This window comes from Microcaecilia unicolor, chromosome 10 (assembly GCF_901765095.1).
Source record: "Microcaecilia unicolor chromosome 10, aMicUni1.1, whole genome shotgun sequence".
NCBI classification, from domain to species: Eukaryota; Metazoa; Chordata; class Amphibia; order Gymnophiona; family Siphonopidae; genus Microcaecilia; species Microcaecilia unicolor.
In genome coordinates this window covers 10,285,786-10,300,234 of record NC_044040.1, presented here as the reverse complement: position 1 = coordinate 10,300,234, position 14,449 = coordinate 10,285,786, and positions in this window count along the sequence as shown.

Genomic DNA, 14,449 nt, shown 5'->3' with positions numbered 1-14,449 from the left:
ATTTGATTAGATATGCAGAGGGTCACTTAACTGTACACCTTGAGTGTATAATTGCTCCAGTGACAACATATTTTATTTTTGTTACATTTGTACCCTGCGTTTTCCCACTCATGGCAGGCTCAATGCAGCTTACATGGGGCAATGGAGGGTTAAGTGACTTGCCCAGAGTCACAAGGAGCTGCCTGTGCCTGAAGTGGGAATCAAACTCAGTTCCTCAGGACCAAAGTCCACCACCCTAACCACTAGGCCACTCCTCCACTGTTGCTACTATTGGAGATTCTACATGGAATGTTGCTATTCCACTAGCAACATTCCATGTAGAAGTCGGCCCTTGCAGATCACCAATGTGGCCGCGCAGGCTTCTGCTTCTGTGAGTCTGACGTCCTGCACGTACGTGCAGGACGTCAGACTCACAGAAACAGAAGCCTGCGCAGCCTTCTACATGGAATGTTGCTAGCAGAATAGCAACATTCCATGTAGAATCTCCAATAGTAGCAACATTCCATGTAGAATCTCCAATAGTATCTATTTTATTTTTGTTACATTTGTACCCTGCGCTTTCCCACTCATGGCAGGCTCAATGCGGCTTACATGGGGCAATGGAGGGTTAAGTGACTTGCCCAGAGTCACAAGGAGCTGCCTGTGCCTGAAGTGGGAATCAAACTCAGTTCCTCAGGACCAAAGTCCACCACCCTAACCACTAGGCCACTCCTCCACTGTTGCTACTATTTGAGATTCTACATGGAATGTTGCTATTCCACTAGCAACATTCCATGTAGAAGTCGGCCCTTGCAGATCACCAATGTGGCCGCGCAGGCTTCTGCTTCTGTGAGTCTGACGTCCTGCACGTACGTGCAGGATGTCAGACTCACAGAAACAGAAGCCTGCGCAGCCTTCTACATGGAATGTTGCTAGTGGAATAGCAACATTCCATGTAGAATCTCTAGTAGTAGCAACATTCCATGTAGAATGGACAATAGTAGCAACATTCCATGTAGAATCTCCAATAATAGCAACATTCCATGTAGAATCTCCAATAGTATCTATTTTATTTTTGTTCCATTTGTACCCTGCGTTTTCCCACTCATGGCAGGCTCAATGCAGCTTACATGGGGCAATGGAGGGTTAAGTGACTTGCCCAGAGTCACAAGGAGCTGCCTGTGCCTGAAGTGGGAATGGAACTCAGTTCCCCCCCAGGACCAAAGTCCACCACCCTAACCACTAGGCCACTCCTCCACAGCACAGGTGTTTTAATTGCTGCTTTTATACATCTTTGTCTTTATTTTTTTTTCTTTTATTTAGCTCATGCCTGGCTTACCCTCCTGTCAATTTATTTCCCACGGCTTTTTAATGAGTCAGTGTCTCATGGCTCACATGTCTTTAGAATAACCGGCAGAGTCCCATTCTTCTCTGTTCCTGTTAGGCTTCTACAGTGAACTGGAATTCCCCTCTGATTAGGGAGGGTGGGATAAGGCGGCCAATTGGCCAGAGTTCAGCCTTCCTGGCCGATTATTTTCTGGCCAGGTCAGTTACTTAATAACATAGTAGATGACGGTAGATAAAGACCTATATGGTCCACCCAACAAGATAAACTCATAACATAAGGTATGATGCAATACTACATATGCATACTTGAGCTTGATTTGTCCTTGTCATTTTCAGGACACAGACCTTAGAAGTCTGCCCAGCACCGGCTTTGCTTCACAATTACTGGATTTGCCATCTAAGCACCTCTAAGGTTGTTTGGTTTCATTCTTTCTATGCAGGATTCCTTTGTGTTTATCCCACACATTTTTCAATTTTGTCACCATTTTCATTTCCATCACCTCCCATGGGAGGGCGTTCCAGGTATCTACCACCCTCTCCATGAAAAAGTACTTCCTGACGTTATTCCTGAATCATCCCCCCTGCAACCTGAATTCTGTCCTACCGCTTTCCCGTCTCTGGAAAAGGTTTGTGTATTAATATCCTTCAAATATTTGAATGTCTGTATCATATCACCCCTGTCTCTCCTTTCCTCCAGATCACTAAGAGGGGCATAATCGAATGGGGTGCCCAAGTTTTCCTGAGGGCGTCCTCACAGGACATCCCAGCGAAGGGGTGTGGAAACTCGTATTATATGAAACAAGATGGGCGTCCATCTTTCATTTCGATAATACGGTCGGGGACGCCTAAATCTCAACATTTAGATTAACCTCGGAGATGGTTGTCCTTAGAGATGGTCGTCCCCGGTTTTCAGCGATAATGGAAACCGAGGACACCCATCTCAGAAACGACCAAATCCAAGCCCTTTGGTCGTGGGAGGAGCCAGCATTCATAGTGCACTGGTCCCCCTAACATGCCAGGACACCAACCGGGCACCCTGCAGTGGACTTCAGAAATTGCTCCCAGGTGCATAGCTCCCTTACCTTGGGTGCTGAGCCCCCAAAACCCACTCCCCACAATTGTACAACACTACCATAGCCCTAAGGGGTGAAGGGGGGCACCTACATGTGGGTATAATGGGTTTGTGGTGGGTTTTGAAGGGCTCACATTTACCACCACAAGTGTAACAGGTAGGGGGAGGGATGGGCCTGGGTCCACCTGCCTGAAGTGCACTGCACCCACTAAAACTGCTCCAGGGACCTGCATACTGCTTGCTGTCAGGGAGCTGGGTATGACATTTCAGGCTCGCAAAAAGTATTTAAAAAGTATTTTTTGAGGGTGGGAGGGGGTTAGTAACCACTGGGGGAGTAAGGGGAGGTCATCCCTGATTCCCTCTGGTGGTCATCTGGTCAGTTCGGGCAGCTTTTTGAGGCTTGGTCGCAAGAAAAAATGGACCAAGTAAAGTCGACCAAGTGCTCGTGAGGGATGCCCTTCTTTTTTCCATTATCGGCCGAAGACGCCCATGTGTTAAGCACGCCCCAGTCCCACCTTCGCTACGCTTCCGACACGCCCCCGTGAACGTTAGTCGTCCCCGCGACGGAAAGCAGTTGAGGACGCCCAAAATCGGCTTTCGATTATGCCGATTGGGCGACCCTGGGAGAAGGACGCCCATCTCCCGATTTGTGTCGAAAGATGGGTGCCCTTCTCTTTTGAAAATAAGCCTGCAAGTCTCTCCTCATTCGCCCCTTGGTGCAAAGCCCTTACCCTTTTTGTCACTTTTCTCTGAACCACTTCAAATCTTTTTTTTTTTTTATCCTTAGCAGCTGCTGACAGAAGTTTCAAACAAAGTCACTTAGAAGCTGGTATTCATGCAGTGCTGCAGATGTAGACCGGGTAGGATCCCATAGATAAAGGCTGCTTCATAACCCAGCCAGTGATGTTTCCAGGAAATGTCTGGGTGCAGGTGGCTGTGAAGGGCATAGTGTAATCACACGTGCTGTGCAATATTGTCACGCTCTTTGCTGCCATCATGTGTTTGTGGGGCAGCTGCCTGGGCAGAACCAGTCAGCAGTAGCAGGTGTGTTATATCATACTGTGCGGTGTAGCCCTGCTCTATGCTGCCACCGTATGTTAGAACCAGTCAGTTGCAGCAGGTGTTCTGTGTCCTGCAGACGTACTGCTGATTCTCTACTGTGGGTCACGGAGTTAAACTAGTCGAATTGGAAGAAGCAGCAGGAGCTTCCACCTTTGTTGTTGCTCAGGACTGGGCAAAGGGCACTGGATTGAAGAGGGAGGAGTTCGTGAAGAGGGAACGTTCACCGATGAAACTATCAACCAACCATGTGTGGGCAAGATGAGGTGATGTTCATTGAGGGCTGTCAATGACGTGTGAAGGGTGTCTCTGGGAGTGAAGGATGTGTTCAGGGGGCCCTGCGGAAATCTTCTGCTTGGAGGTCATGGAGAGTGTCTGGGGGATGTGCATGATGGAGGGGTGGGGGGGGTCTCTGAGGATGGATTTTGTGTCTGTCTATGGAGGAGCTCTCCAGGTCGGTGTCTTATGGAGACGAAAATCTCAGGGTGGTAGATGAAGAAGATTTGCCACCTCTCATTCCTCAGGAGATGGCCACAACTTCACAAGACTTGAAGAATGCAACCACCTGTGCATTCTTCTCCCTTCATGTGGCTCCCTGGGTCTGAGGCAAGAGTTTAGGGAGATTCTGAAAGGGGGTCATATGCTGGTAACATAGTAACATAGTAGATGACGGCAGAAAAAGACCTGCATGGTCCATCCAGTCTGCCCAACAAGACAAACTCATATGTGTATACCTTACCTTGATTTGTACCTGCCTTATTCAGGGCACAGACCGTACAAGTCTGCCCAGCAGTATTTCCCGCCTCCCAACCACCAGTCCCGCCTCCCATCACCGGCTCTGGCACAGACCATATAAGTCTGCCCTCCACTATCCTCACCTCCCAACCACCAACCCCTCTTCCCCCCACCTGCTCCGCCACCCAATTTCGGCTAAGCTTCTGAGGATCCATTCCTACTGCACAGGATTCCTTTATGCATATCCCATGCATGTTTGAATTCCGTTACCGTTTTCATCTCCACCACCTCCCGCGGGAGGGCATTCCAAGCATCCAAGCATGGTGGGGGCTGTGGCCTAGAGGTATGTATGGGGGGAGGGATCACCTCTGGGGGATCATGGATTATGTTTTTGGAGGGCTCCGGAGGATGTGTATGGGGCTCTGAAAGACACGGATCTTGTGTTTGGGTGGATCAGGGGTTATGTTTCATGTTTGGGGAGAGCAATTGTTGGTATAGTGTGTCGGAGGTGAGGTTTTCTCTTTTAAAGATTTGGTAATGTTATGGGGATGTGATCTTTTGCCAGCTATAACCAGGGAAAGAGACAGGCCCAAGACTCAAGAGTTCAGCCCAGTATGAGGGAAGTCATTTTCTGCAGTTCTGGGATAGCTCAGGGGTCTTAGGTTGCATTTGCTGACAGTCATTAGAAAAGTCTGTTTCCATTTTGTGCATTACCTGTGTACCGCAGGCAGCAGAATAGGGTGGGTCAGTGGTGCCATGGCCCAACCAATTTTGTCCAACACACCATCAGCAATTAGCAAGTTTGGGGTCAGGGCTGGAAATTGATTTGCTTGTCCCCTACACCTAAAAAAAAGTGTTCTGTTCCCCCTGAATCTAACCCTCTGGGACAGCAGAGTTGGCGTTCAACTCTCGAAAGAACTGGAAGAACCTGCTGAATGCTAACAAGAAAGAACTCCAGTTCCCAAAATCTGTGCAAACCACAATAAGTATGGATGAGATAAATTTACTCACGTGCAAAACTGTCTCTTTTATATTCATTGTAGATCCCCTGAAAACCAAACTGGGCTGAGAATCACAGCTGTAAGGAAAAGACAGCAGAGGGAAGCAGGTTACAACAAGGCAGGCAGGATTGAATAACATCTGGAAATCTAGAAATACTTCTGCTCAGAGAATAAAAAGATCCCTGTCGGATGGGGCACAGGGAGGCAGAGGGACTGAGCTCTACCCAAATCATCCGCACCTGTATTCAGAAAGCACAAGAAGGCAGGCTGTCCAGAGGAGTTAGATCTAGCTCACAACTGATGCTAGGGTCCACCTTGGTGGTCAGCACTCAAGAAAAAGATCTGGGTGTCATTGTAGACAATACTCTGAAATCTAAAGAGAAGACTGCAGGAAATAGAAGGGAAGGGTAAAACCTCCTGCGTTCGTTCTCATACTGTGTGCATGATTTTCTAAACTAGCTTTGATTAAATATTTACCCTGCGTTTCTTTGTAGCTTCTGACTCCTCTTAGCTTGAAGGCACTGAAGCAGAAAAGTTAAAAGCAGAGGGGAAACCCATATACCAATGTTCCCATGAACACCCCAGAGAGAAGAAGGAAACACCTGTGGTTCGCAAGCAGCCTGCGCTGTTGTTTTAACTAGAAATAGGCTCTGCGTTCAGATAGCGCTCTTCCCCGTTGAAAACATACAACTTGTAGTGTTTTCCTTTTTTGATGTTTAACTGCCTCTTAAGTAATTGCACTACACGAACTAAGAGATGAATACAGCAAGTTGGGAGTCCTAAGGAGCCACATTAACATGTAACATAGTAAATGACAGCAGATAAAGGGGGAAAGGGACTTGATATACTGCCTTTCTGAGGTTTTTGCAACTACATTCAAACTGGTTTACATGTATTCAGGTACTTATTTTGTACCAGGGGCAATGGAGGGTTAAGTGACTTGCCCAGAGTCACAAGGAGCTGCAGTGGGAATCAAATCCAGTTCTCCAGAATCAGAGTCCACTGCACTAACCACTAGGCTACTCCTCCACTAGCAACATTCCATGTAGAAGCCTGCCCTTGCAGATCAGCAATGCGACCGCGCAGGCTTCTGTTTCTGTGAGTCTGACGTCCTGCACATATGTGCAGGACGTCAGCCTCACAGAAACAGAAGCCTGCGCGGCCGCGTTGCTGATCTGCAAGGGCAGGCTTCTACATGGAATGTTGCTAGTGGAATAGCAACATTCCATGTAGAATCTCAAACAGTAGCAACAGAATCTCCAATACTAGCAACATTCCATGTAGAATCTCAAATAGTAGCAACAGCAACATTCCATGTAGAATCTCAAATAGTAGCAACATTCCATGTAGAATCTCAAATAGGGAAATGAGCCTTTCTGTGGTATTTTGCAACTATATTCAAAGCAGTTTACATATATATAGGTACTTATTTTGTACCAGGGGCAATGGAGGGTTAAGTGACTTGCCCAGAGTCACAAGGAGCTACAGTGGAAATTGAACCCAGCTCCCCAGGATCAAAATCTGCTGCACTAACCACTAGGCTACTCCTCCACTAGCAACATTCCGTGTAGAATCTCAAATAGGGAAAGGGAAATGGGACTTGATATACCGCCTTTCTGTGGTTTTTGCAATTATATTCAAAGCAGTTTACATAGGATATACAGTACTTATTTATACCCAGGGCAATGAAGGGTTAAGCAACTTGCCCAAGGTCACAAGGAGCTGCAGTGGGAATCAAACCCAGGTCTCCAGGATCAAAGCCCAGTGCACTAACCATTAGGCTACACTCCATTAAATTCTGGGAATACCCCATGCCCCTCCCATGGTCACATCCCCTTTGGAGTTGCGCATTATGAAATTTAGGCACGCATGTTATAGAATAGGGTGTGGGGCAGATCCTCATTTCTGCCAATTAGGTGCGCGTTAATGCCAATTATAAATTGTTAGCGCCAACTTAGCTCATTACTGTGTGCACAGATCTATGATCCGCACCCAAAACTGAGCACCTAATTGTGGATGACCTACACAGAATCTGGGGGATTGTCTAGGTCTGCTGAGTAACATTCTAGCATGCGACCCAATGCTCCTGGGTACCATCTTAAAGGGGCCAGAGCTGTATAAATAGCAGCCCTTCTCCCCCCAAGCAAAAGACCTCACTTCCTTGAACTGACCCTCCCCTCCACCCCTATCCCCCACAAGCACCTTTCTAAGCTGGATAATGGTATTGAACATGGGTACAGCCCTGATAAATGGGGCTTATACAGGTAGGAATATCGGGCCCTATCTGGCCGACATTCAGCACTATGTAATCCACTAGGGACGGCTCCTGGCTGGTTAAACAGCGCTTAACCAGCTAAGCACTAATATTCAGCACGAGATAGCCAGTTAGCTCTGCTGAATATTAGCACACTCTATATGGAGGAGTGGCCTAGTGGTTAGAGCACAGGTCTTGCAATCCAGAGGTGGCCGGTTTGAATCCCACCGCTGCTCCTTGTGATCTTGTGCAAGTCACTTAACCCTCCATTGCCTCAGGTACAAACTTAGATTGTGAGCCCTCCTGGGACAGAGAAATATCCAGAGTACCTGAATGTAACTCACCTTGAGCTACTACTGAAAAAGGTGTGAGCAAAATCTCAATAAATAAATAAATATTCCATGTAGAACCCCAAAAAGTAACAGTAGTGGTTAGAGCACCGGTCTTGCAATCCAGAGGTGGCTGGTTCAAATCCCCCTGCTGCTCCTTGTGATCTTGGGCAAGTCACTTAACCCTCTACAAAATTAGATTGAGAGTCCTCCAGGGATGGAGAAATATCCAGTGTACCTGAAAAAGGTGTGAGCAAAATCTCAATAAATAAATATATGTGGCACCTAAAAACTCCATGCACAACAGCTACAAGATTTATGTGCAGTATATAGAATATGCTTAGTGATATCATTGCACCTAAACCTGAGTTTGCCCATTTACACCAACAAAAACCAGGCATAAATCCTGGCACAAAGATTTAGACGGACTGTGCCGCATTCTGTAACTACGTGTATACATTTTGGAACGTCCAGTGAAATGCCCATAAACACGCCCCTTTTGAACTGCACGCATTTATTTTGAATTGCGCGCTTCACCATTTAGGCGCAGTTCATTATACAATGTGCTCACCAAGTTGTGTGCGTAACTTTCTTATTTTTGTCAATTAGTGCTCATTATTGCTTGTTAAGTGCTGTTAAAAACACTGATCGGCTTGTTGAGTGAATTAAGTTACGGGCGTAGTTTCAGAATGCACCTGGATTTTGGCACACAATTCTAGGCGCCATATATAGAATCTCCAGGTGGTGGCTAACTGGCTGTATCCCGTGATAAAATCGGTCAGCCGCAAATATTCAGCATTTTGCCGGCTAAATTTAGCGGCCAAATCGGACCATCTAAATAACAGTCCTATCTTTGGCCGCTATAAACTTAATTGGCCAGTGCTGAATATTAACTTGGCCGGTTAAGTTTAAGTCGTCCAAAAAAAAAACCAGATATTCAATGCCGGTCAGCGGAAATAGCCCGGCATTGAAAATCCAGAACTTAGCTGCCCTTCCTCCCATGGACGCAATATTGGCCAGTCTGCAGTGGCGATCCTAGGTCGGCTGATACCCAGGGCGGATTGCCGCTGCGCACCCCCCCCCCCCCGCCCCAGGTGCAGCAGAAACCCCCCCTTCCGGCGCATCAACCCCCCCTTCCGGCGCATCAACCCCCCCCCCCTTCCGGCGCATCAACACTCCCCCCCGGGTGCCTTCTTGGCTGCTGGGAGCAGCCGGGCACCTGTCAGCTCTGCTGGCCCTGCTCTCTCTGCCACGGAACAGGAAGTAACCTGTTCCGGGGCACAGAGAGCAGGGAACCAGCAGAGCCGACAGGCACGCAGCACCCCCCCCCCCAGCAGCCTGCACCCGGGGCAGACCGCCCCCCACGCCCCCCCCCTTTGTACGCCACTGCCAGTCTGTATTTATGAGCCCAAAGAATTTTAAAAGCAAAACAGGAAAAAATACAACAGGAAAACACAGCAGGCAAAAGTAGAGGCTGACAAAGGATGAATCATCACCGGAGATGTAAATCCAACAGTCTTTATTATGCTAAAAAGGAGGACCCGACACGGGCCGTGTTTCGACGCACGCGTCTACATCAAATTTCACGAATTTAGCTCCGACAGTTTATTCCTTCCTTAGATTGCATCAGCATTTACTTTAAACCTCAGCAGGACTGCGGTCCTGTGCTCTGTTTTAGAGTTTATTGTTTGACCCCCTGATGTAGACACTTGCGTGCGTCGAAACACAGCCCGTGTGTGTCGGGTCCTCCTTTTTAGCATAATAAAGACTGTTGGATTTACATCTCCGTTGGTAATTCGTCCTTTGTCAGCCTCTACTTTTGCCCAAAGAATTTAAAGCATTTCTTGAAGGAAAGCCATGGCCAGATTATAAGGTAGTCCAGATATCTTCAGGTGAGGGGAAATTAATTTTATTTCTTTGTTTCCAGGCTCCTGATCGCACCAAAGTCCTGCTGGGCAGTTTACAGATGACTCTACGTATAAGAGATAAATTCTCTCTGTAGCCAGTCTGTTTCCTAAGTGATGTCATTTATTTGATCTCCCTTTGTGGTTTCTTGCATCTTGCATCTTTCCGTTAAGATCGATCCTGTTTATGACCTGATTCTCGATTGCCTTGAGTTTCTTAGTATTTTCTTTACTGGGTCTGTTTTCTTTATCGCTGTCTTATGATTTATTATGTATTTTGAAAATTAAAAATAAAGTTAAAACATAAAAAAAATGGGAAAACTCTTGAAAACAAAACAAAAGGCAAAACACCCCTAGAAAGGGGGCAGGATGATGCTTGCTATGCTCTGGATAAAGGTGAGCCGGTTGATACTGAGTATCTGGATTTTCAAAAGGCATTTGACAAAGTACCTCATGAAAGACTCCAGAGGAAATTGGAAAGTCATGGGATAGGAGGTTCTGTCCTATTGTGGATTAAAAACTGGTTAAAAGATAGAAAACAGAGAGTAGGGTTAAATGGTCAGTATTTTCAATGGAGAAGGGTAGATAGTGGGGTTCCCCAGGGGTCTGTGCTGGGACCACTGCTTTTTAAACATATTTATAAATGACCTAGAGATGACATAAGGTTCTTCAAAGTTGTTAAATCACAAGAGGATTGTGAAAAATTACAAGAGGACCTTACGAGACTGGGAGACTGGGTGGCTAAATGGCAGATGACGTTTAATGTGAGCAAGTGCAAGGTGATGCATGTGGGAAAAAAGAACCCGAATTATAGCTACGTCATGCAAGGTTCCACGTTAGGAGCTACGGACCAAGAAAGGGATCTGGGTGTCGTCGTCGTCGATAATACACTGAAACCTTCTGCTCAGTGTGCTGCTGCGGCTCAGAAAGCGAATAGAATATTGGGTATTATTAGGAAAGGTATGGAAAACAGGTGGAGGATGTTATAATGCCATTATATCGCTCCATGGTGCGACCACACCTTGAGTATTGTGTTCAATTCTGGTCGCCGCATGTCAAGAAAGATATAGTGGAATTGGAAAAGGTGCAGCGAAGGGCGACTAAAATGATAGCGGGAATGGGACGACTTCCCTATGAAGAAAGACTAAGGAGGCTAGGGCTATTCAGCTTGGAGAAGAGACGGCTGAGGGGAGACATGATAGAGGTATATAAAATAATGAGTGGAGTGGAACAGGTGGATGTGAAGTGTCTGTTCACGCTTTCCAAAAATACTAGGACTAGGGGGAATGCGATGAAACTACAGTGTAGTAAATTTAAAACAAATCGGAGAAAATATTTCTTCACCCAACGCATAATTAAACTCTGGAATTCGTTGCCGGAGTATGTGGTGAAGGCGGTTAGCTTGGCAGAGTTTAAAAGGGGGTTAGACAGTTTCCTAAAGGACAAGTCCATAAACCACTATTAAATGGACTTGGGAAAAATCCACAATTCCAGGAATAACATGTATAGAATGTTTGTACGTTTGGGAAGCTTGCCAGGTGCCCTTGGCCTGGATTGGCCGCTGTCATGGACAGGATGCTGGGCTCGATGGACCCTTGGTCTTTTCCCAGTGTGGCATTACTTATGTACTTATCCAAATGGCAGATGCCTTTTAACTGGAGCAAATGCAAAGTGATGCATATAGGAAAGAGGAACCCAAACCATAGATACGTGATGCAAGGTTCACCGCCCAGGAAAAGGATCTAGGTGTTATTGTTGATGATATGTTGAAACCCTCTGCTCAATGTGCAGCGGTGGCTAAGAAAACAAATAGAATGTTAAGAATTATTAGGAAAGGAACGGAAAACAAAAATGAGGATGCTATAATGCCTTTGTATCGCTCCGTGATGCAACTGCACCTCGAATGCTGTGTGCAATTCTGGTCAGCAAAAAGCAAAGTTCAAGCTGTGTTCAACCCAGTGTCCCTTTCAGCACCCTGAGTGCCTGCAATGCCTTTGTTTTTATTATTTTTTTTGCGGAAGTTACAATTGTTACATAAATCTAAGCTCTGGCAGATTTCCCAGATTTTAAAGTCAGACTGTAAAACAGTTTGTGGAGTTTGTCTAAATCCACTTTTTATTTGACTCATCGTTGTACAACGGTTATAAAAACCACAACGTTAGGGGAAAGGGGAAGGGACTTGATATACTGCCTTTCTGTGGTTACAATCAAAGTGGTTTACGTTTGATATTCAGGTACTTATTTTGTACCTGGGGCATTGGAGGGTTAAGTGAGCTTATCAAGCTTTTTTCTGTAATAATTTTTAGAATGATCTGCTTTTAATGCAAGGGTTCTGGGTGCCCTAGTCGAATCTTTAGCTTTGTATTCTTCCCAATGTAGACATAGCGCCAGCTTTCACGCCCCCTACTGGTTGTGGTAACTCCAACACAGTGCTTACTTCTATAACAGTGGTGACTCCGGCAGCCCCCTCCCCCTCCATTCTGTTCTCAGCAGCAGACCCCATTCCTTTCTCTCTTTCACCCCCTACCTCTATCTCTCACCCCATTCTCTGCCCAGCTTAGCACATTGGGGTTAATTTTACAAAGGAGCTATACGTTTATCAGCAGTCTATTCTGTAACGATGCACGTTAATTCTGGGAACGCCCCTCAAAATGCCCCCTAGAATGCCCCCCCTTGAATTTACACGCTATAGGATTTCCGCATGAATCATTATATGTCTAACCTTATAGACCTGCCAATTAGAAACTCAATCAGATCATCACGTTCTTATTTAAATCTTCGCCACTCTAGTTGCAAAGGTGTCAAGTATAAATCAATTCATGGATCCAGCTTCTCATTTATAGGCACAAGACTCTGGAATGTACTCCCAAAAACCCTGAGGACTACATACGACCACCTCCTCAACTTCCGGAAATTACTGTTCGGAAGAGCATGTCCTACTGACCCAACTTAATTACCTAAATCCAACAACACAAAGAAATCCAAACTTGTATTGAACTTTATATTCGTTATATAAACTTCCCTCTTTATGATCCCTTGATGTGTCTGTTTATATGTATTTCATTGTAAATAACTTCAATCTATATTTGTTTCTTCACCGTACGTGGCTATCTCCTCACGGCACTATGTAAGCCACATTGAGCCTGCAAATAGGTGGGAAATTGTGGAGTACAAATGTAACAAATAAATAAATAAATGATAGAATATGATCACATGTAAATCCCAATTAAGAGCAATTAATGCCAATAATTGATAGCAGCCAATAATTGGCATTGATTGGCTCATTAATCAATTAATTTGCAAATTGTCAATGCACGCTGATTTACATGTGCAAATTTAGTCGTTATATATAGAATCCGGGGGTATTTTGCATAATTAGCGGCAGTCGCCATGTTCTATCAATATTCAGTGCTGCTGCCTATCCATTTTTTTAATGCTGCAACTAATGTTTAAAAAATAGTGATCATGTAGTTTGAGTACTGGATTGAATATTTTCGCATGAACAGAAGAGAGGTGTCTGTCCTTTCTTACCTCAGTTCATACCACCATGACCCTCCTTTTCTCTTTTCCCCAGTGTCTGCTCTTCTGCCAACTTCCTCGGCATCCGTTTCTCTTGCCTAACCCCCAGCATCTGCCTGTAACTCTCCCCTTCTTCCTTCAAGGTCTTCAAATGCCTCTCACCCCCACACCATCCACCCCCCTACCTCTCCCTCAGCATCTGCTCAGAGCTTCGTCCCCTTCCCTATGCCCTTGTCTTACCTCTTCTCCAGTTCCGTTCATCTATCCCCTGCTTCTCCTGTCATTTTTCTCTTCCTAGTTTCTGGCCCTTCCTCCCTAACATCTGGACCTATCGTCTTCCCCATCCTCTGGCTCCTATCTGCCTTTCTTCCTCGGATTAACTGAACAGGGGGCGCATATGCTCCAGCTCCCCGCCATTCTTCTTCCTCCAGAAGACATTCAACGCCGATGACCATGGCCCACTATCAACCGATCTCACAATACATCGGGAAGTGTTGAGCCATGGCCATGAGTCCTGAATGTGCTCTTGGTGCCAGCTCTGAAGAGGATGTGACAGGGCCTGAGGATTTCTGCCAGTGATGCTTTCTTGTCATTGATGGGGCTCCAATACATTGTTTTTTTCCATGACCCAAATTCTGGTGCTCTAGGTGACTCTCTATTTCTCCTAACTATAAAGTCGGCCCTGAATGTTCTTATTTTCCGCCGACAGAGTCCAACGTGCTTTGGAAATCCAAAAGGAACAAGTGGTGTGCTGAATGAGTCTCTTCAGCTGAGCGTAGTGAAGAGTTCATTACGCCGTAAGATCCTTGACCGAAGTCTTGCGAAAATACGATTTGATTCAGGGGTTTTTCATGGACAAAATCAGATAAGAACCCTGGATAATTCCCTGGAGTGGAGGAGTGGCCTAGTGGTTAGGGTGGTGGACTTTGGTCCTGGGGAACTGAGTTCAATTCCCACTTCAGGCACAGGCAGCTCCTTGTGACTCTGGGCAAGTCACTTAACCCTCAATTGCCCATGTAAGCCGCATTGAGCCTGCCATGAGTGGGAAAGTGCAGGGTACAAATGTAACAAAAAAAAAAAAAACCTGGTTCTCTTAAAAAGCAGTAGTCTATTACATTTGAACGTTTCCTGTTCATACAGTACGTTACGTACAAGGCGTCATTTTGCATGAATGGTGTGTTAGGAAATACAATTTTATTGCGTTGTGTTTACAATGAAATACATTTCCATAGGAAAAAAAAAAAAAAAGA